The following is a 24,319-nucleotide window of genomic DNA, read 5'->3' on the forward strand; positions in this document are numbered from 1 at the left end:
TAATTGTAAGATGCCATTGACTGTAACATGTATCCAGAATTCAGAAACGTGAAAATGTGAAAAAATGAATGAAATATAATTCCTTTTTAGCTTTTTGGTAATATATTCTCAATAAGAAAAGACTTTTCAGAGGGGCCAGTGTGTCCTCCCATTGCAAGAAGGAGCCATAGGGAAGAGATGCCAGTCCATGGTTAGGCCAGGGTTTTACAGATACTCTTTATCAGGTTAAGGAGGCTTTTCCTTCTACTCCTGGCTTGCTGAGAGTTGTTAGCATGAGTTAGTGTTGGATTTTCTCAAAAACTTTTTCTGCTTTTATTGAGATATTTATGAGATTTTTCCTCTTTAGTGAATTACATTGATTGATCTTTCCTAATTGAACCTGCCTTGTGTTCCTGAGATAAACCACACTTGGTTGTGATGTAGTATCCCTTTTACATATTTCTGGGTTCAATTTGCTAACATTCTGTTGAGGATTGTTTATGTCCATGAGGGCTATTGATCTGCGGTTTTTGTTTCTTGCAATGTCTGTGTCTGGTTTTGGCATCAGAGTCATGCTGGCCTCATAAAATGAGTCAGGAAATGTGTCCTCCTCTTCTGTTTTCTGAAAGAGATTATGAATTGGTATGACATCTTCATGAAATATTTGGTAGGATTCCCCACTTAAACCAAATCATCTGTGCCTAGAGTTTTCTGTTGGTTGGAAGGTTTAAAACTATGAATTTAATCTTTTTGATAGAGTACTATTCAGATTATCTATTTCTTCTAGAGTAAGTTTTGGTAGGTCATGTATTTCAAGGAAATGGTCCATTTCCTCCAAGTTGTTGAATTTATGGGCACAGAATTGTTCATAATATTCCCTTACTGTCTTTTTTTTTTTTTAAGATTTTATTTATTTATTTGACAGAGAGAGAGAGACAGAGAGAGCACAAGCAGGGGGAGCAGTAGAGGGAGAGGGAGAAGCAGGCTCCCCGCTGAGCAGAGAGCCTGACGTGGGGCTCGATCCCAGGACCCTAGGATCATGACCTGAGCCGAAGGCAGATGCTCAACTGACTGAGCCACCCAGGCGTCCCCCCTTAATGTCTTTTTAATGTCTGTGAGGTCTGTAGTAATATCACCTTTCACTCCTGAATTAACAGTACTTTAAATAGCTCAGATTCAAAAAATTTTGAACCTGTATCATGCCCGCGGTACTGTGCTGGACACGCTCAGATGTATGGAAGAACAGCTTCCAGTAGTGGTTTTCAGTGTAACTGAGTGTGCTGTGATTGATGACTTGGGTCTCAGCCCCAAGCCTCTGTTTCTATACCCTGCTGCAGATGCTGAGGCTGGCACTTTGCAAACCACATTTCTCAGACACGCTTGCTGGCCAGCGGAAGCAAGAGAGACTGGGAGCTGGGAGCTGGGCTTCCAGTTCCTGTTAGCATGGTTCCAGCACCTGATGAGAGTTCTGGGTCCAGGCTCTGAGTTCTTTTGACAGTGGAAGCCTGCTGAGTCCCCTCAGGGCTACAGCACCAGTTAGGTATGTCTGTCCCCCTCCCACCCTATCATCTGAGCATTAGTCGCCCTCTTCATCGAGCTGGCCACCAGCTGCGCAGGGCCCCTTCCTCTGAGCTCCTAAACCTCAGTAACCTTACCTCCCCCTTCCCCCCCCAGCCCTGGGAGGGGTAGCTGCTTCCTCTAGTTACTAATACTTGGGCTGCTCAGAATCTCCTATTTTCTCATTTATCCTTCAATTATCTGTGTAACCAGCGGGTTATACTGTGTTGGATACATGAACTCGGAAAATCTCAGTTTAAGAGGTCAATTCTCCCCAAGTTCATCTCTACATTAAAAAATCTCAATCAAAATATCAATAAGCTGTTTTTTTTTTTTTTTTCTACAAGCAGATTCTAAAATTTATATGGAAAGACAAAGGAACTGGAAGAACCAGAATTGTTTTTCGGAAAAGAATATATTGGGAGGACTGTTTTTTTTTTAAGATTTTATTTATTTATCTGACAGAGAGAGACATAGTGAGAGAGAGAGCACAAGCGGGGGGAGTGGGAGAGGGAGAAGCAGGCTTCCCACTGAGCAGGGAGCCCGATGTAGGGCTCGATCCCAGGACCCTGGGATCATGACCTGAGCCGAAGGCAGCCGCTTAACGACTGAGCCACCCAGGCGCCCTGGGAGGACTGTTGTTAATATGATTTCAAGAACCATGATAAAGGTGCAGAAACTAAGATAATGTGGTATTGGTGGGATGAGAGCCACAAAGATCAATGAGACAGAACTGAAAGTCCAGAAATACCAATGCAGCCAACTGATTTTTGATAAAAGTCCAAAGGCAATTCAATGGAGAGAGGACAATCTTTTCAACAAATGGTTTTGGAACAATTGCATGTCCCTCTACCAAAATAAATAAATAGATAGATAAATAAATATAAAAAAAGGACCTTGACCCATAACTCACACCTTATACAAAAATTAACCAAAAATGTAGTATAGACCAAAAGGTAAAATGTAAAACTATAAAATTTCTACAGGAAAACAGGGAAGAAATCTTTGTAAGCTTAGGTTAGGCAAAGAGTACTAATTTAAAAAAATGATAAACTGGATTTTGTTAAAATTAAAAACATTGACTCTCCAAAAGACATTGTTAAGAGAATGAAAAGACAAGCCACAGACTGGGAGAAAATATCTGCAAATCACATCTCTGACAGAGGATCTGTGTAGAATATACAAAGAACTCTCAAAAACTAACAATAAGAAAAGAATAATTAAAAAAAAAAATCAGTAGATTCGAACAGACACTTCACCAAAGAAGATCTACAGATGGCCAATAAGCTCATGAAAACACACTCAAAGTCATTAGTCATTAAGGAAATGCAAATTAAATTTACAATGAGATACTGCTCCACACCCATTAGAATGGCGAAAATAAAGGATACTGAGAATAAGTGTGCTGAAGAGCCCAGGACAACTGAGCCGGCACGAACTGCTGGTGGGAATGCAAAACGGTACTGTGCACTTTAGCAGACAGTCTGTCCGTTTCTTACAAAGTTAGAAAAGTTAAGAAGTTCTTACCATGCAGCCCTGCAATCCACTCCTACGTATCTACCCGGTGAAATAAAAATTTGTTTTCAAAAAGTCCGTGTGAGAATGTTTATAGCATGTGTATTCATACTCACCCTAAACTAGAAACAGCTACATGTCATTCACAGGGAGCGACAACCTGTCATACGTGCATACAGCAGAGTGCTACCCAGGGACAGCAAGGAAGAAACCACTGATTGACACAACAGCAGGGATAAACTAAATGCATTTTGCTTGGTGAAAGAAGACAGGCTCAAAAGGGTACGTATGGTATAATTCCGTTCATGGAAGAGACAAAATCAAAGGGACAGAAAACAGATCAGGGTTACTTACCCGGGTAGGGGCTGGCGAAGGGGTTGACTACAATGGAGCTGCAGCAGGGAATTTGGGGGCGATGGAACTGTCTCATATCATGCCTTGGGGGAGTGAACATGTGATTCTATTTGTCCAATTACAAGGGCAAACGCACAGAATTCTACACCACAAAGGATGAATTTTACATATGTAATTTAAAGAAATTAACCAGGATATGGGGAGAACCCCAAATGGAATACAAAAGGTAACAAAACACCTGAATGTATTACAAAAGAGTAACTTAGCCCACAGGAGAGAATACAGAACTAGCCTAAGTTTCTTTGGAAAACAGTGTTTTGACTGAATGCCCAGGTTAAGACAAAACACCGCTCATAATCACTGTACTGTAGTTAGTAAATTTGTTTCTCATAAGGATAGAGCTAGAGGTTCTGAAACTATGTATGTGTACCTGAGCGTTGAACAGACAAGCAGATATGATGTAGGTAATGAGCCAGATTTCTCTCTGCTGGAGAAAAAAGCTACAGGTAAGGAAAGGGGAAAGGCTAGCATGACCCTTATTACATTGGATTGGAATTGGAAGTGTCAGAATAAAATCTTTTTTTTTTTTAAAGATTTTATTTATTTATTTGAGAGAGAGAATGAGATAGAGAGAGAGCATGGGGGGGGGGTGTCAGAGGGAGAAGCAGACTCCCTGCTGAACAGGGAGCCCAATGTGGGACTCGATCCCGGGACTCCAGGGTCATGACCTGAGCCGAAGGCAGTCGCTTAACCAACTGAGCCACCCAGGCGCCCCATAAAATCTTGGTTTTAAAGTGTATATGCAGATAGATCCAGAGCCCATAGGGCTCTTAGTACAAAGGCCGGCAGGTTGAGGGGTGTCCAACACTCAATAGATAGTAGCTACATATGTGTATGGATATACACACGTGTTACCTGTATGCATTCGTATATAAAAACCATATACATACATACATGCATGTGACACTGGCATGTCGACATGGGTGTATATATATACATAGTGGGTGCTCAATCAAATGACTCTTTGTGTTTGTGTTATTGGTCAATAAGCTGATGCCGCCCTTCCCCAGTCTCTCTGGACTCGCCCATTTGTGGCTTTTCAGTAGGGTGACTATAATTTACTATCTAAACCAGGACACGTTTATCTGGGACAGGTGCTGGACTGTTGGGACCACCAGTACAATAGTCATAAACTGTGACTGTCCTGGGCCAATCAGACATGTGGTCACTCTTCTAGAAACAGCCTGCACTATGCATTTCTTGGCAGAATCTCTCAAATGTTTTATGGATCTACGTATGAATACTGGGGTGGTGGGGGAGAGTGGAGGGTGGGAGAAGGCGTTCATCTTCCCAGTTATCGAAGGCAGAATACTGCCCTTTCCTTTTGAGTTCCTTTGCTTCAGTTTTGTTGGGAGGATCTGAGAGGATTGGGGTGTATGTGTACAAGCTTTTGAGGATGAGCTGTAAATTGATGCCAGCATCCTTGTAGTTGAGGAAACACGGAGAGTACGAATCAGGGGCCATTGTGATTTATATGCTCAGTAATGTTGTGCAGTATACAACCTGCACAACTGTATGTGGTCACCCTGTATGAATACTTGGGAGAAGGAAGGATTGGAACATGAAACCAGGATTGTTTCTGGGGTACTTTGGGCCTTTCTCTGTCACCTGACACTCTTAATCGGGTTTAATCTGGTGAACCCCCCCAAGCCGGCCTAGGTCAGTGGAACTAGGGTGTAAACCTCAGGAGGGGCCGTGAGTGGAAATGTAGCAGCAAGGAAGAACGGCAGAAGGAACCTACAGGAATTTCCAGTTGGAGGCCACAGGGTTACAGGCTGATAGGATTTTCTCTTTGCACCTGCTGATTCCATGTCCAGGTAAAATAACGCCCCAATTCATGGACAGGGCCGTCTGCAAGGTTCGGGTGGCCAGGAAGCCAAGGAGGTCAAATCAGATCTCTGCTGAGAGGCTTCCAGAGAGAATGGCATTCCCCTGAGACACGGCAGGAGGAGTCTGGGGCTGAGGGCAGGCCAGTGGGGCAGCAACTCACACCACTTGGGGAAAAGGACTGACAGCTCAGGGTTTCCTAAGTCATTCTCTACCGGCGTAAACGAGGCCACGTCCTCTTGCTAGTTCTGAATGAAGATGGGGCTGGTTGTTGCTTTCCTAGTCTTCTTTCCATTTCCTCTTCCCTGGGAACCCCAATTTTAAAAACCCCTCTGTGTCACATGCCCCTCTACGCTATAGATCACATGGGAAAGGTCATGTGGCCTCCCGGCAAGGCCACCCTTCTGCATCAGATGGCGCTGCGCTGACTTCTACCTTCACCACTCACTACAGTGTGACTTTGGGCAAGAATTATTTTCTCCGTAAAGCATGGGTAATGGTGGCCTCCTCGTGGTGCTGCAGTGAGGACAACAGGGCGAGCTTCAACACGGCTGGTGCCTGCTCATAGTAAGAATGCCATTAATCTTCAGAAAGGGGCAGGATCATCTTATTATTTTGGGCCCCCCCCCCTTGTTTGGAATATGCATGGATTCAGATTCTGATAAAAACCAGTATGAATTCAAGAGTCAGATGGGAGACAGTAGCAGAAAATAGATACCTATCAGAGGTCAAAACGATTGCAAGAACTTTAGAAATGTTTGGCTAGCTAATTAGCAAACTCATCTTTTTTTTTTTATTCTTATGTTAATCCCCATACATTACATCATTAGTTTTAGATGAAGTGCTCCATGATTCATTGTTTGTGCATAACACCCAGTGCTCCATGCAGAATGTGCCCTCCTCAATACCCACCACCAGGCTAACCCATCCTCCCACCCCCCTCCCCTCTAGAACCCTCAGTTTGTTTTTCAGAGTCCATCGTCTCTCATGGTTCGTCTACCCCTCCGATTTCCCCCGCTTCATTCTTCCCCTCCCGCTACCTTCTTTTTTTTTCTTAACATATATTGCATTATTTGTTTCAGAGGTACAGATCTGAGATTCAACAGTCTTGCACAATTCACAGCGCTTACCAGAGCACATACCCTCCCCAGTGTCTATCACCCAGTCACCCCATCCCTCCCACCCCACCCCCCACTCCAACAACACTCAGTTTGTTTCCTGCGATTAAGAATTCTTCATATCAGTGAGATCATATGATACATGTCTTTCTCTGAGCAAACTCATCTTTTGTTCATAAAAGCAGGTCCTCTGAGGATCTGGACAATTGCTCATGATTTCAGTTGCTTTGGGAAGCAGTGCAATTGCTTTTAAAAATATCATTATGTAATTTATGTCATTTAGACATCGATCTCTTTACTGCGTGCTCAGTACTCCCCAAATCCTCACCCTCCTCCCGCTCTCCCTCCCAAGCTGCTCAGACAGCACCCCTTGCGCCCCACAGCTGTGCTGCTTCCCTGGCTCCGAGCTCCAAAGATCCAGACCTTTCTCCTCTCTGTGCTGCAAAGCTGCCCTTCCTCAGAGAGGAGTTGTTGGTCGATGAAACAAAGCATCTGCAAAACAGAGGGAACCGTCTGCAAAACAGAGGGAACATAGCACATCTAAGAAAATGGCATTTCAGATCACTGGAGAGAAATGGATTCTTTAATAAGTGATGCTGGGAAAACCAGTTAGGCCTTTGGATAAAAAAAATAAAGCTAGATATTGTCCTTACTTTTTAATCTATATTCTAGATGGTACAATTACCTGAAGGTAAATGTTGAAACCATAAAAGTGCTAGTAGAAGGCATGAATGACTTTTAAAGATATTTACTTTATTTGACAGGGAGGGAGAGAGAGCACAAGCAGGGGGAGCCCAGGCAGAGGAAGAGGGAGAAGCAGGTTCCCTGCGGGGCTTGATCCCAGGACCCTGAGATCAGGACCCTGAGATTAGGACCTGAGCTGAAGGCAGACGCTTAACCGACTGAGCCACCCAGGCATCCCAAGGGCATGAATGACTTTTAAAATGAACACGAAGTGGAGATCTCTCTAACTTTGGGGGAAAAAAACCCCAGAAATCATAAAACGAAATGTTGATACTTTTGATCTTGTAAGAAATTCACTTTAAACTTGACTAGTTCAAAACTTAAACATTTTGTATGGGGAGTAAAAGGCACAAGGCAAATGACAAAGTGAGGGAAAACATTTGCAGCATATATGATAGATAAAGACACGCTTCCTTTGTTTCACACGTTAGTAAGGTATAGGATATTTCATAGAAAAGAAATGAAAATGGCTGATAAACTTAATGCTGATTTTAAAACAGCAAATCAACTCCACAATGAAATACCTTGTTGGACCTATCAGGTGGGCAACATTTTAAAGCTACATTAAAACCTTGCATTACCGAGGGTAGGGAGATGGGCTCTCAGTAACACAGACGAATGTATCAACCAGTCATCTTTTTTGGAAGGTGAATTGACATAATCAGGATTGCAAATGTGTATATCCTCTCTTCCAGAAATTCTACTCCAAGAACTTTATTTTTTGCCTAAGCTGGCAAAAATATACTTACTAGAATCTTCCTTGCGGCATTATTTTGTTATAGTAAACAACCTATATGACCATCAGCAGGGGCTGATGAAGTACTGTAGACATCCTACGATTGGATGCTTTGAATCTATTTAATGGACGGGATAGATCTCTATGTGCTGACTTAGGAGGATTCTTAAGATATAGTATTAAACAGAAAGAGCAAGGTGTAGAATATATATAGATAGTGAGATTTTAGCTATGTTAAGGAGAAAGGACTATCAGCTTTTGTATGTGTAGATAATTTCTGGAAAGACTCAGAAGAAAATTAAAGGCAATTGCATCTGGGGAGTTGAGATGATTTTAATATATGTCCAGGAGTATACTCCTCCCCTCAAAGGGTGAAGCCTAATTCCTCTGTGGCTGGACTTAGTGACTTGTATCTAATGAGTAGAATATGGCAAAAGTGATATCATGACTTCTGAAACTGAATCTTAAAAGTCATTGTGGCTTCCTTCTCACTCTCTCTTTTGGATCATGCACTCCGGGGGAAACCAGCTGCCTCTTAAAAATTATTATTTGAACATTTTTTAGAATTCCATTTTAATTTCCATGTTGGTAGTTTTGCTATATTTCATTGCATCCCCCACCTCTGTGGCTCTCTAATAATCACGATATACTGTCTTAACTTTCACAGCCTAATTAAATATTGTCCTACTTCACATAAATATAGAACCCTTGCAACCATATAGGTCCACTGATCACCCCCCAGTGGAATATAGATCTGACATAGAACATTTCCTTTATATGACATCTGACATGTACCTATGTTATAAATACAAGGCAGTGTTACAATTTTTGTTTTGAATAGTCCTATGTGTTCGAAGGAAATTAAGATGGAAAAACCAGTCTTTTATATTTACCAGATATTTATCATTTTGGTTGCCCTTCATTCCTTCCTAAAATTCATATCTTCATTTGGTCTCATTTCTCTTAGACAGCCTGAAGAATTTCCTTTAGCATTTCTGTAGCGCAGATCTGCTGGTGACAAATTCTTTTAGTTTTCTTTTATCTGAAAAATCTTTATTTTGCCTTCAGACTTGATAAATATTTTTTTTCCTGGATATAGAATTCTGGGCTAGATATTTTTTTTTTCTTTCTTTCAGCCCTCCAAGATTTTGATCTACTGTCTTTTGGCCTCCATCATTTCTGAAACCGGTTTTTTTAATCACTGTTGCCTTCTTTGTAAAATGTTGTTTTTCTCTGCACCCTTTCAAGATGGTCTCCCTACCACTGGTTTTCAGAAGTTTGACTCTAATGTGCCCAGGCATGGTTTTCTTTTATTTAACCTGCTTAAGGCTTGCCAAGCTTCTCAGGTGTATAAATATATTTCTTTCCCCAAGTTTGGGGATTTTTTGGTCATTATGTCTTCAAATATTTTTTTCTATCCTGTTCATCTCTCTTTTCCTTCTAGGATTCCAACTACATGTATGTTAGACCTTTCAATATTATCCTATGGGCCCTATTGTTTTTCTCTGTATTCTTCAGGTTGGATGTTTTATACTGATCTCTCTTTAGATTCACTGACTCTTTCCTCTGTTTTCTCCATTCTGTTAAGCCCATCCAATTAATTCTTTAAAATTTTAGATAGTGCATTTTTCAGTTACAGACTTTCCATTTGATTCTTTTTTATGGTAGCTTTTATTTATCTGCTAGCATTATCTTTTCATCATTATCTCATCATGTTCCTTTACATCATTTAGCATAGTCAAAATTGCTGCTCTAAAATCATTTTCTGCCCATTTCAACATCTGCATTATCTTGAGCTTGGTTTTTGTTGAATGTCTTTCATCTTTGGCATGGGTCACATTTTCTTCGTATGTCAAGGGATTTTTGGATTGTATTCCAGATAGTGTGATTATTATGTTGTACAGTCTGGATCTGCTGAATTCCTTCAAGAAGGTTTGAATTTTTGCTTTAGCAAATAATTAACTTGGTTGGGCTCAAACTGCAAACTCTGTTTTAAGGGTGACACCTCAAATCTCAGTTCCGCTGTCTTATCCCTAGCTGGGCTGCCTAAAGTCTGTCCTGCATACAGGTGACTAGGGGTCAGGCAGAAATCTGAGCAGAGTCTACACCTGAAATTTGAGACTTTTTCTCTCTGTCCCTCTCCTTTCCTAGATTCCACCTTACTTTCCAGCAGCTGTGGTAACTCCCAAATTCTGGTTGCCCCTGGTTCTGGTTCTTCAGGCCAAAAAGACTGTGGGGTCTCTATCAGTCTTAGTTACCCCTCAGGACACTGACTGCAGCTTGCCCCCAGGCTGAGAGTCATAAAAACAGGGTACTCATCTCATACTGTTTCCTTCTTTCAAGTATCACCCTCCCTCTACAGTGTGTAGCTCTTGTGTACTCTCCAGGACCTTCAGCTTTCAGGTGTTTCTGTTTTTTGGGGTTTTTTTTTTTGGTCCAGAGCTGATAGTTGTTATCTTCAGGAAGGTTGGTACAGTACAAGCTTACTCATCCATACCAGAGTGGAACTCAGCCCAGAAACTGGATTCTTCACCACTGAGATATACTGATTGTGACTTAATAAAATGCTGATCTGGTTTCATCAAATATTCTAGAAAGGATCCTTGCCCTGAGAAGTGTCTGAAACAGTGGGGTTTTAGACACTGTATAAGACTGGTGATGTTTTTTGAAGGATCATTTTTGTCAATGCTTGTCCATCTGTAGATAAGGGCCTTTTTTTTTTTTTTTCTGAAGAGAAAGTAATGACCATGTAGGCAAACAGGAGATACTGACTCATCTCAGATTAAGCTGGGTTTGAGGATGACTCACTCTGCCTTCAGAGACAGGGGGAAAGACCAAGTGGGTGGGTCTTCTGCTAATGGTTGGCTCTGACTTGACTAGATTTAGAACAAATTGATTCTGATTTGGGAAAGGTATGAACTTGATTTTCCAGGTCATTAGGGGGCATCTTCTGTTCCCTTTTATTTACCATCTTCTGTTTCCTTTTATTTACCATCTAGAAGGCATGAGATCCTAGGAAGTGATTAGAAACAAGCAAATAAATGCAATTTGTATGAAGTCATTCAGTCACGCAGAGCACTGCTCGGGGTGGAAGGTGAGCGAGGTGTTCGGGGGACCATGGGGAGAAGTCAGAGGCCATAGGCACAACTGGGCCCTGTTTAGTCACCCCTTCCTCCTTTCTGTGAGCACCGAGGTGGGGGTTGGGTGTTTGGGCGTAGTTAGGAAGGACCTGAGTCTCACAGATTGGTGCCAGCATTTGTCATAGCTTTGGTCTTCTGTGACTTAGGAGCTTTGGGGCTATTGGAAGGGCTCCATAAAGTAATTTCCCTTTTCTCCTCTATAAAACTATGGCCAAGGATTAGATGTGCTTAAAGGACCCTTCTGGTGCCATGAATCTCCCCTATTCTTAAGTCAGCCCTCACCAGAGGGGAGATTATGGGAATGGGAGCCAAGACAGGAACGGTTGAGGCAGGAGAGAGTGGACGCTGGAGGGTGACATGCCAGAGGCCAAAGGCATCATCACCCTCCCTATTTACCTTTCCTCCAGGTCCACCCTAGAGCTGAGGGTGGGAGTGGGCAGGACCCAGAGAATCTCACGGTGTGGTGAGGAAGTGCAACTCTCTCTGCAGTGGGCTCTGCCCTCACCTCCCAGGAGAGCTTAGAAGGGCAAAGGGGGCCAAATCCTCCCTTGGGGTCCCACCTGAAAAACCACCAACTGGGCTTCCCCTCACTGGGCTGAGCCCCCGCTTCCAACCTTGGGGAGGAAACGTGCAGTTCTTCTCACTAGCTTGTCCCTCCTGGGGGGTGGGACTCCAGGTGGCTTAAAACAGTGGGAGAAGGGGAGAGGGAGGGGTTGAAGGAGGGGAGAAAACGGAAGGGGATGGTGGAGGGGGTGGAGGGCCAATGTCATCAGTTCTGTGTTGTGGATTCTACTCAGCTCAGCGACCCCTTTTCTCTGCCCCCCCCAATTTGGAAAGGTCCTCTGCTTGCATCTCTAGTTTATTAACTATCAACTTTGTGCTCACCAGCACTTTCCATCAAACTTAAAAAAGTAGAAGGAGGATGCTTTGCCATCTATTCACTCTCTCTTTACAAATTTTTCTGATTTCCCCACAACCAATTTCCCCTCCTTCCCAAGAGCTGTCAGCACTGGCCCTTCTCAGAGGCTTTCCCTGATCAGAGCAGGGGGCTCAGGTGGTGGCTGTGAAGGTGTCTGGTTTCAGCTTGCAACCCCATCTGTCCTCAGCCCCAGATCTCCTTGCTCTGGGATGTCAGAGGTTCTGGTTCCTGAGCCAGCCAGTGGAAGGGACAGATCTTTCCCCCAGGTCGAAAGTGCAGTGGAGGAGGGTGAAGCTCCAAGATCAGAGGGTGACCTGGCCTACATGTTTCTCAAGAGATGGGACCTCCAATGACCACGGTGCTCAGTGAACGATCTCACCAGCTTTTGTTTTTATTTTTACTTTTTGGCTGTTCCTCCCCAGCCATCATGGTGCTGCATGCACGTTGTAGACATTTTGAATAATACCAAAAATGATAAGAGATTGTAGGAAATCACCCATAGGTGTATTACCCACTGGCAACATTGGCATGTTCCCTTCCAGTCCCCTCCCTTTTGCATCAGTTCTTTATATATGAGATCCAAGAGCACAAACTCTGTTCTCCACTCCTTTTACAACTTAACCCTATACCAGTAGGATTAGTCCTATGATATGAAAATTCTGTAAGCATCATTTAAAATGGCTGCATGATGTCCTGTCCAAAGGATATGCCTATTTTACTTAACAATGGGCCTATTTTTTTGGTCATGCAAGGTGTTTCCACTTTTAAGTTATTGTAAATGAATCTGAAAATAACCTGTTGGTGCACAAGCCTTTAGGACAGATTCCAGGAGTGGGATGGCCAGAAGGACTGGTTTCCCTTAATCCTGGGCAGGCTGAGCTTTTCCCAGCCTCCAGTCCTTCAGACCCATTATACACCTCAGGCCTATTCTTAAGTCAGTTCCTATATTCCACCTCAGGACTTTCTCAAAGTCTGTATCAGTTCACATTCCTACCAGCACTGGGTGGGCATCCAGGTTATTTGGAAAGGCCACTTGCAAGCTAGAAAAACCTTTATGTTGCTTTGATCGCAAGGAAAGTTATGCACGCTGATCCCCATCATGGCCAGTCCCCCGAGCCTGTCCCCCAAATAATTACAGTATTAACTGTCACTAGAGAACCAATAATTCCTTGGCGAAGGCCAACTTTGTTCTGAGTGCTCCGTGTATATAATCTAATCCTCACAGCAACCCTGAGAGATAGTGACATTCCCATTTTATAGATGAAGAAACAGGGGCTCAGAGAAGAGAAAGAATCCTTCCAAGGGCACATGAGTGAGAGACAGAGAGAGAGGTGTAGACCCAGATTGTCTAGTCCTTAATACCCTGCTGGTGCTGCACATCACAGGGGGGCAAGGAAGGGGGCAGAGCACTGAGACTAAGTGCTAAGCTGGGCTTCCTAAGGGCTTGGGAGTCAGGGGTGAGTGTGAGGTGGGGTTGCTCCGGTTTTGGTTTTGGTTGTGGTTTTGGCCTCACCACCTGGGTCATCTGCCACTGAGATCAATGCCGACTGGTGCCTGAGGGCTGTCTGCTCAAGGCTGTGTCCCTGGAAGGACAGATCTTATAATTCATTTTTATCTTCCAGCTCTGAGATATAATTGACATATTGTGTAAGTTTAAGGTGTACAAGGTAGTGATTTGATATATGTATGTATTGCAAAATGATGATCACGATAAGGTTAGTTTTTTTTTTAAGGTTTTATTTATTTATTTGAGAGAGAGAACAAGCAGTAGGGAGGGGCAGAGAAACAGAGAGGGAGAAGCACACTCCCTGCTGAGCCGGAAACCTGACACAGGGCTTGATCTCAGGACCGGGAGATCATGACCTGAGCTGAAGGCAGACGCTTAACTGACTGAGCCACCCAGATGCCCCCACAATAAGGTTATTAACACATCCATCACTATACATAGTTACAATTTTTTTTTTTTTTGGTGCTGAGAATTTTTCAAATCTACTCTCCTAGCAACTTTCAATTATACAGTATAGTATATTGTTAACTATAGTCACCATGCTGTACATTACATCCTTAGAATTTACTCATAACTGCAAGCTTGGACCCTTCGACCACCTTCACCCTATTGGCACCTCCACTGGCAACCACCAATATTCTTTCTGTTTCTGAGTTTGTTTTTTTATTTTTTATTTATTTATTTTTTTAAAGATTTTATTTATTTATTTGACAGAGAGAGACACAGCGAGAGAGGGAACATAAGCAGGGGGGAGTGGGAGAGGGAGAAGCAGGCTCCCTGCTGTTCAGGGAGCCCAATGCGGGGCTTGATCCCAGGACCCTGGGATCATGACCTGAGCCGAAGGCAGACGCTTAATGACTGAGCCACCCAGGCGCCCCTGAGTTTGTTTTTTTAGATTCCAAATGTAAGTGAGATTACACGGTCTTTGTCATTCTTTGTCTGACTCATTTCAGTTAGCATAAAGCCCTCAAATTTCATTCATGTTGTTGCAAAGGCAGGATTTCCTTTTTTATGGCTGAATAATATTCCATTATAGCTATTTCTCCATATCACATTTTTCTTTATATATAAACCACATTTTCTTTATCCATTCGTTTGTTGATGGACACTTAGATTGTTGCTATGTGTTGGGTTATTGGGAATAGATTTGTTTAATTTATTTTAGAGAGAGAGAGAGAGAGTGGGGTGAAGGACAGAGGGAGAGAATCTCAAGCAGACTCTGTGAGGAGCGTGGAGCCCAACACAGGGCTCACTCTCACGACACTGAGATCATGACCTGAGCCAAAACCAAGAGTCAGATGCTTGACTGACTAGGCACCCAGGTGCTCCCGGGCTATTGGGGAAAATGCTGCAATGAACATGGGGGTAGGTACCTCTTCCAGATAGAGATTTTCTTTCCTTTGGATATATACCCAGAAGTGGAATTGCTGGATCATATGGTAGTTCTATTTTTAATTTTTTGAGAAAACTCCATCCTGTTTTTTATGGGATCTACATTCTAGAAAATTCTACATTCCCACCATTCCCTTTTCTTTGCATCCTCGCCAAGTCTGGATATCTCTTGTCTTTTGGACAATAGCCGTTCTAATAGGCATAAAGTGGTAGCGCATCATGGTTTTTGATTTGCCAAATCTTGTCATAATTTTAATGCAGGTGGATGGAGACTTTCCAAAGCTGCTGCTTCTGTCCCAAATCCAAGGTCCAGGCTGCGGGGGACCAGGGACCTCATTTGCCTGAGTAGAGGTGGTGCAGCTGCTCTCTACTGTCTTGGGGGGAGAAAAATCAGTCTTAATTTAATATCCTTGGACATGTAACCTCCTGCAAACACAAATTTAATAGCTGAAAAAAATATGATTATGCATATGCTCATCTGTGCGCAGTTTTTTCTTTTTTTGGTTTACTCTTCATTCTCCCTTCCCTCCATTTCTCCTTCTACACCATGTCCTGCCCCAGCCAGGTGAGCCAAGGTCACAACTACTGTCCCTCCTGCCCTAGTTCTTCATGTTCTCGAATGCTCACATATACATGCATGTACAGATATGTGTGCCTATCCTGTATGTGATGTGGACCCAAATATTACATGTACAGCAATATTTGGTGATTCGTTTATTAAAATGAATCCAGTTCGGACCTCCTGATTGTACTTGCTTTTTTATCCAACCATGCTTTCCTGAGGCCCTTTAAGCCACCTGTTATATGTCTAATTTATTCTGTTAAATAGTAGCATAATATTCATGATGTGGTTGTATTCCCCCATTAATGGTTATTCCATTTGTTTCCATTTTTTTCCTCACTATAAGCCCTGCTGCCCCAAACGCTCTCACACATATGTACTAGTGATTTTATTTCTGTAGGATGGATTTCCAGCAGGGGGATTGCGAGGTCAAAAGTCATATGCATTTGGAATTTTAGTGATAACATTAGATGGCTGTCTAAAATGGTTGTGATATTTTTTTTAAAAAATATTTTATTTATTTATTTGTCAGACATATATAGAGAGAGCACAAGCAGGGGGAGCAGCAGGCAGAGGGAGAAGCAGGCGCCCTGCTGAGCAGGGAGCCTGATGCGGGACTTGATCCCAGAACCCTGGGATCATGACTGGAGCCTTAACCAACTGAACCACCCAGGCATCCCAAATGATTGTGGTATTTTATATTTCCACCGGCAACATAGGACAGTTTGTCTGCATCCACACCAGCAACAGGAGTTACAGCTTTTCATTTTTTTGCCCTTCAGAAGGGCATAAAGTGATATTTTGTTGCTACGTAACATTTATTTCCATGCCTGCTAGTGAATTTGAGCATCTTACCATGTTTGCAGGCTATCTGAACTTGCAACTCTGGATTTTTTTCTAGTTTGATTTGTCCATGTTCCTTTGCAATGATTGCCTTTTTCTTACCGCATGTGTACCGGCAGTTTGCGTGTTTTAAGTATTAACTTCGTACCATCTGCATTATAAATATTTTCCCTTCCGAAATTGCTTCACTATTGTTTGTTTAGGGGATATTTTACAGTTCAAAGGACTATGCTGCGAATATCTATTTTACATTATATTTCAAAAATATTTTTTATTTGGTTGAAATTTTTATCAAGGTAAAAAATTGACAAACTTGATCGATTTTAAAACATGTACATAATCTTCAAGGGTAGCTAGTTTTGCAAGGCTTTTTACAAGAATACAGTAGTCCTTTCTTGTCCAGCCCACCCCATCTATTTTCCTACTCCTCCGAGCCAACCACTTTCCACTTTTAACTGATTATTTCATTCTTTCTGTCCACATCTCTACAGAGCATGCTTAAAATGCTACTTGATTTTTTCGAAGATTTCATTCTTTTTCCTATGAACCTTGTCACCTCAATGCATGTGCCATCTTCCCATTCCCCCATCCTGCTGTAAATTATGTTGTAATCATTTCTAGATGCATATTATGATGCTATAAGTGCTTTCACAGCTGTTTACATCTTGAAATGTCACCAATAGGTTATTCCTTCATCTTGAAGGAAGCCTGGAGAAGGCGCCCTCCCTTCTACGTAATTGTATGATTTGAATTTTTGCAACTGAAATGCAAGACTTTACATTTAATTTTTTCTTGTTTGTTTGGTCCATCATTCTATCTGTGAAATAGCTTTGTACACTGGATTGTCTTTCATCTTTACACGCCCCCCAAGCCTAGCACGGTGGCTGACATGCACGGGTATGAGCAAAGGACTTGTTAGATGGTAGGAATTGAGCAGAGCATCCAGATTGCCTAATGCCCGCTCTGCTAATCTGTCTTCCTTTCTCCAGGTTCCTGAGAGACATGTACTCACAAGGAACTCTTGCAAATGAGAACCAGGGCACCTCAGTGCTATCTGGGCCTGTGTCCAACAGCAACGATGCTTTCTCCCCGAGTGTGGCATTCTAGTAAAGAGGTGTTGGATCATGAATCTCAAGCATTCTATGATTTTATAGGCATGCAAATGAAACTAAAAGTGCTGTAGTGTCTGGAATTATTCTGTTAGCCAGAGTCCGGGCTGCGCTCCCAGGCAAGTTCTTTTTCAATTCTTTGGTTGTAATGAATGGGAATTTTGAGAACCCAAGGGTCTGAGGTGGGTCAAGGAGTTTCATTTCCTTTTACCCCCTGTAAGTTATAATGCCTGAGGTTGCTGCCTGGTCCCTTCCCAGCTCCGAGGGGGCAGCCAGGAATCAGAATGCCCTTAGGTGTAAAAAGAGCCACTCTCCACAGTGAGGCAAAGGGCAATGGCTTGTCCAAGGCCTGACCCTAGGCCAGCATTGTCCCTTGACTAAGTGTTCCTGGGGGCAGGGGTAAGAATGTTTTGAATTCTTTTTTTTTTTTTTTTTTAAAGATTTTATTTATTTTTTTGACAGAGACATAGCGAGAGCAGGAACACAAGCAGGGGGAGTGGGAGAGGGAGAAGCAGGCTTCCCGCAGAGCAGGGAGCCCGATGTGGGACTCGATCCCAGGACCCTGGGATCATGACCTGAGCCGAAGGCAGACGCTGAACGACTGAGCCACCCAGGCGCCCTGTTTTGAATTCTTTTATTATGTCCCTCGGGGCAGAAATTAAGAGCCCAAGATGACATCCAAACACAACCTTCTTTTACTTTTATTTGGAACACTGATAGACAAGTTTTCTATCAATTTATTTGTACCAATAAACCCAGCATGGTTTCTAAACAAAAGGCACATTGAGTGGTAGGTCTGCAGGTGCTTCGTGTTCTCCTCCCTCACTGGACACGCAACTGATTTTCTGGAAAGGGTGCAATGGCCTTGGTGGACCTTGCTTAAGAACAATAGACAATGACAACCATTAATCCAAATTTGCTTCCCTACAGAAGGAGAAGGGCTTTGCATGGACCCGTCAGGGGGACTCAGGCTCCATGTTGGGGACTTCCCAGAGGGTCTTTCGAAGCACTACTTGTCTCCCTTAAGAAAACATATGACACCTTTTACAATGTGTGCTATTTTCTACAATTTATCAAGGATTATTGTTGGTGACCCCAATGACAATTTGGACATTTATTTTAAAATAATAGAGCGCAAAACATTTGAGCCCAGACAGAATCTCAGGTGGAGTAGGTAGGAGCTTTCTGTTTCTTTTCTCTTACGTTGTGGCTGTAGACTGTTTGTTGGTGCTGGGGATAGCGGTCCCCGTACCTGGCCACAGGCCTGGGCTCATGACTTGGGCCTGGCTGCCTGTGGAACCCCTGGTCTTGGCGACAGTGATTGGTTTCAGCTGATAGGCCTGAAGGATAGCCAGAGCCCGGGACTGGTCTACAGACACCAGGGGAGAGAGGACTCTTGTCCTGAGGCTGCTGGGTGTGGGGAGGGGAGGTCTGACTGATAGCTATCTCCCCTGGCTCGAGCGGGCTGTCTCTGCAGAGTGAAGCTAAGGAGACAAGCAGAGAAGACAGAGATCACGAGGGAGGAGAAGTGAGGGAAAGGACAAAGCAGGGAGAGTGAAAGTAGTGAGACCCACAAGTCCTGGTTGCCCCGAGGCCTCCTTCTGGCCTTCCAGGCCGGAGACCTTTGTCCCATAGTTCTTCCCATGTTGGGATGGCACCAGCCCTCCCCGTAGTGGCGCCAGCCACCCTCTTCTCCAAAGTCCCCTCCCTCCTCTTGATCAGCTCAGATGAATTCAGTCACCTACATTCGAGAATCCTCATTAACAGACCATGTTAGGCTTGCATTCTTTCTATGTGTCTACTTGGCCTTTTCCAACTTGAGGATAACCTTCTCTGGTGAAGATGTTCGAGAAGAGGTGTTGATGAGTCCTGCTTTCTTTCTGTTCTTTCTTTAACATTACGGCCCCTTTTCCAGGTGCCAGCTTGCCCTTTTCTTGCTTTTCTACATTCTCTGAGCATAACTTTACTCAACCATTTGGAATCCTTAGCTGTTTTCCTAAATCCTGTTCATTCTGGACTTTGGATATTTTTACACTCCTCATAGAATTTCACTCTACACTTTTAAAGCTCCTCCTTCCATTTTTCTGGATATATTATCATTAACTTCAAAACATAAATAGGGTACAGGTCTTCTATATTTTCATATATAGAATTATAAAAGTAAGAGGTATTTATGATAAAGAACATGAAAATCCAGAAGTGGTCAAAGGAGAAAAACCATAAAATAAAGGAATGTAAAATAATAAAACAATGTCATCCCTGCATCCAGAGATAAATATTAATATTTCTATAGGTGGTCTTCTTGTATATTCCATACATATCTATGTATCCACGCTATTTTAAAATCCAGCTTCAACAGGAGGAGAGAAATCACTGCCTCCCAAGGATTTTGTCCCTTTCATGGCTTTGGGCAGTTCTTTCTTTTTGCTCTGATGTAAGTCCTGAGAAGCCACACCACTTTCTCTTGTCACTGCTTCTCTTTTCTAGCTTTAAATTGTCAGAGAGGCCAGGCAATGCCTTCTCAGGGGCTCTGATGGAGGCAGAGCAGGACTTCTGGTGCAGGCCCGTCCCTGCTCCCCGTCCCCGGGGCCTGCTGCATCTGGGTTTATGGTAAGTGTTCGGGGAGGAATTTCCAGGCCTCCCATCCAGCTGTGCATGTTTCTAGCACGAGCGCGCTTGTGTCCACTGATCTTCATGGAAGCGCCAGCATTCTGCACGGGAGCACATTTCCATGTGTGCACGTCCTTCTCTGCTCTTTGCTGCCACTTCCTGTCCTCTCGCGGACCAGCGTTATGGCCGCGGCCCTTGCGGGGGAGCACATCTGGATTTGAACACGGTCTTCGGCACTGACTCAGTCATGTGGCCCCGAACAAGCTACCTGGTGAGGCTTTTGGACCTGATCGTGCTCCTCTGAGGGACGGGGATAAGTTGATCTGAGAGGGGCAGCCTGGGCTTCTCGGAAGGAGGTGATGGTGCTCGGTTATCTCAGGAATCCCAGGGAGGAGTCGCCCACAGCCCAGCATAAACCCCGTGCAAAATCCCACCCCCTCCTGCGTCCCAGAGCCTGAAAGGAATTTTGTGGAGGTCAAACCTTTTCTCTTTTTCTTCTAGAACCTGAGATAAGAGGAGACTTGGATCTATAGTAGAGTGAGAGGTCAGTGACTGATAGCAAATATTGTGAAAGTGTTTTGATACGGAGTAAAGGAGAGAGAAAGAGAGAGAGAGAGAGAACAGTGGGCCTGAAAAAGGAGGGGGCTGGGACAGGGACAGAAAAGAGGGCAGCGGGATGGAGGCAGCCATAGACAGTGTCCTGGCTTTGGCTGTTCTGACAGGTTGTTTAATCCTTTGTTGTCTCTTGGACACGTTGTTGGCCAAGAACCAGATGCCTTGCAGCCCTGGGCTCGCCCCTGCCTTTGTTTGTTGTCCTGAGCAGTTCCACCAGCTAGCTGCTCTTGGCAGAAATAAAATGGATGGTATTGAGGTCTGGGAAGCAATGAGAGTTCAAGGACATGTCTCCCAACAGGATATGCATAAAAAGATGTATAGTGGATCTGGGCTCCTAAGGCACCTATCAGTTACTCGAGAGAGCCTTCCAGAAGAGGGTGGGACTCTCTGGGGCCTGAGGGTCCATCCTGGGGACATGCTGGTACCGGGCGAACTTACAGGTGGGACAGCTGGGAGGTGGGAGAGCGGATGAATACAAAAGGACCCCCAGTTTTCCAGCACCCGCAGTTGCCTGCTCAGTGGGGGTGAGGCCTGGCACCTTCTCTAGCTCCTGAGACCCTGCAGGAGGCCACCAGATAGCAGGTTGGGTGAGTGTTGAGAGCAGGCTGGGTGTAAGAGTGTACGTAAGTTGAGAAGGATGAGTGAGTAAGTAAGAGAGCAACCTATTGGAAACATTTAGGATGAGGAAAAAGTGGGGCAGGAGAGATCTGGGAAAAAAATATCAACCAAGCTGACTTCTTTCTTTATTCTGAGCAGAGGCCTTTTATGCCAAAGAGCCAAGGAGAATTCAAGGATGGCCAGCGTTCATTCATTTATCCAACCACTAATTACTCATCTGGGAGCTACTGACGTGTGCTGGGGGTACAGAGAAGAGGGGGTACAGAGAAGAGGGTGGTCTCTGTTCTCAAGTCCCTTATAGCCCATTCTGCATCTGTGCGTTGGCTCACACCACCCCTTGCCTGACCCGCTCTCCCCTTCTCCCCATCTATTCCAGGCGTTCCCAGCCTCAGCACAGGTGGCATTTGGGGATGGGGATTTCTTTGTTGTGGTGACTGTTCTGTGCATTGTAAAACTTTTAGCAGCATCCCTGGCCCCTACCCACTAGCTGCCACGGCCCCTCCTGAATTGTGACATCCAAAAATGTGTTGAGACATTGCCAGATATCTGATGGGGGCAATGGAACCACCGATCCATTTTGACTTTATCCATATTTCATAACCTTACTCAGGTCCTCCTCCATGAAGCTTGCTTTAGCTGCTGTGGCTCATCTGGATTCCCCTTCCCTTTGGGCTCCCATGCCAGGTCTTGCTGCTGCAAGGCCATTCGACATGAAACCTTCCCCCCCCCCCCCCCGATCTCTGCAAGAAGACAGTCCTGACGATGGTCCCGGAGCTGAAGATTTCATTCAGGCACCGTGGCAAGCCTATGGCCTCTCCAAGAACGAGCTGCTTTCATCCGCCAGGGAGACCCAGCTTCCTCAACTCTCAAATCCAGTGCAGTGCTAGGTCGGAAATTTCCAACCATCCATCACAGAAGATACAGAGGGGCCAATTGGATAGGTTTCTAGGTACCCATTCTCTTTAAAAGAAGCAGATTGTATGTTTTATACACTGAGTTTCTGTCTGGTGTTTTGTCGGGAGGGTACCATGGAGGGAAAAAAGATGTCAAAAACTATTATCTTAAAGACTTTTCTAATATTTGATAGTGAGATATCGTTTGTATTAATTATATCGCTCAGTTAGGTGTGAGGGCCTTCAAGGCCTGCTACCTTGGTGATATTGCCACAGAGCCAACTAGCTCAGGGCTGGGCTCACAGAAGGTTCAATAAACATTTGCTGTTTGATTGTGTTTTCACTCCAGTGCCGGAGATGATTTTACTCTGATGTGGGGCCCCGGCATTTGAAATCTCCCTATCTCAGTTAAGGGGGTTTCATTTGCAAAGGATAGAAAACCTCACCACAATAGCTTGAACAAATAGTGGTTTCTTTCTCTCACATAAGACAGCAATGTCAGGGCCGGCTTCTTGAAGGTTTTCTGGGCCCTTCCCTCAGTGAGGGCTCAGCGCCTAGAGCCAGGGAAGGCGGGCAGCCAGAGGCCCACACACAGAGCCCCGCACCTTGACTGGTCTTGTGCCTGGGGCTGGTGCAGGCTCCCGTCCCTGAGCTCGCCCACTGCCTGGCCAGGCCCCTCGAGGTGGCCCCTGGAGAGCAGCGACAATGGTTCGCTGCTCCTGGACTGGGGTGAGTCTGTCTGTGGCTTAGGCTTCCCTTTCCTCTGGACAGAGGTGGCAATTGGAATTGATGGCTCCCCAAAAAGGAAGCAATTAAGTAAGTCAGACAATGCTGCCTGTTTTTGAAATCCCATGGGTTTAAGTAGGCTTAGAAGGACCAATATGAGAATTAACCCAATAAACTCTTTCATTCTTTATGTTGGCTGGAGCAAGGGAAGGACACCAATAAAAGGAATCCCTTTTCTTCTGTTGTCACCCTTCTAGTGGCCCCTGCAACTGCTCCCTCAAGCAACCCCATACCCCACTTCCTGATTCATTTCTCTACTCACGTCCCTCCACTGCTCGAAAATTCTGACCTTTATCTCTATCCAGACCCCATATCGGACTTCTGCTTCTAGTAGAGGCAGTCCAGCTACTCTGGGCTAACCTTCCTTCTGAAAACTACTGAAACAATCTGAAAAAATGTTTAAAAAATTTTTTTCTCTATAATATCAAAAATCAAATAGAACTGTGAGGGATTAGCAAACCAAAATCTAGAAGGCAGAAATCCAGAGAGGTGAGCTTGGCATTTAGGGCTATGTTTGCGCAGAGGGCATTAGCTAGCCAGTCTTCATGTGATTTTTGCACCTGCCACAATGATGTCCCCCCTAGCTTCCCTGATTCCTCTGTCCACCAAAGTCCTAGCGCCTTAAGAGACTGATGCACTCAAGGTTGGATTTATTATACACTCTTTATACTGTGGTTTATTTGGAGGATAAGTTTTAATTTTCCTAGAATATAGGTTTCTGAAGGACAAGGATCATGTCTTCAGTTGTGTCTATCACAGTGCCTTGCACAGGGGAGACACGAAATAAATAATTTTTACAGAAATCTGTAACCGTGAAAAGCCATTTAATATCTGTGACTCATCTTCTCAGCTGTTAAAATGATTAAAACAATATCTGGTCTAACCTATTTCACCAGATTGCTGAGAAGCTCAAGTGGGCTAGTAGATATGAAAGAGCTTGGATCATGTAATATGCTGTAGAGAATTACTAACAGTAATGAGCACTGAGGATCGAGCAGCCATTGGGTATTTATAACAGGAGGATGGTGCATGTGCCCCTTCGGATCACTACATTTGTATCTTTGGGGTAAATATCCAGTAGTGAATTGTGTAAGACTGGTGAATCAGAGACCTGTACCCCTGAAATAAATAATACATTATATGTTTTAAAAAAACAAGCAGGGGGACGGAACTATCAATGGTTAGAGGTTAATGAGAATCAAAACTCATTGTCTGAGCCCTTGGGTCGCTGGCACCAGGACTCAAGTCTTCCCTTCGCTCACTTCTGCAGTGATGTTTACCGAGGACGTCTGCTAAGACTGGCATTGTGTCAGGCTCTGGATGTGCAGAAATAAAACCGTTTCTGCCCACACCTCACTCAGTCTGGTGAGGGACCAGGTAAAGGTGGCAAGTGATATAACAGAGATATTTATAAAGTGCCAAAAGAGCACCGAGG

The 24,319-nt window shown here is 44.1% G+C and overlaps 1 long non-coding RNA gene across 2 annotated transcripts in view; it reads left to right on the forward strand.

Moving 5' to 3' along the window:
* Positions 1-22,513, forward strand: part of LOC118004496 — a 28,080-nt gene extending 5,567 nt beyond the window's left edge. Inside the window, exons 2-5 of one of the 2 annotated variants that reach the window (XR_004677601.1) lie at positions 3,201-3,333; positions 19,850-19,972; positions 20,474-20,516; positions 21,344-22,513. This is a non-coding gene — a long non-coding RNA (uncharacterized LOC118004496). Of the gene's footprint in view, positions 1-3,200; positions 3,334-19,849; positions 19,973-20,473 lie in introns of both variants that reach the window. The other variant, XR_004677600.1, reaches the window with a different exon arrangement.
* The last annotated feature ends 1,806 nt before the right edge of the window (positions 22,514-24,319 follow it).

This window comes from Mirounga leonina, unplaced genomic scaffold (assembly GCF_011800145.1).
Source record: "Mirounga leonina isolate KUSES-001 unplaced genomic scaffold, KU_Mleo_1.0 Mir_93, whole genome shotgun sequence".
Taxonomy (NCBI): domain Eukaryota; kingdom Metazoa; phylum Chordata; class Mammalia; order Carnivora; family Phocidae; genus Mirounga; species Mirounga leonina.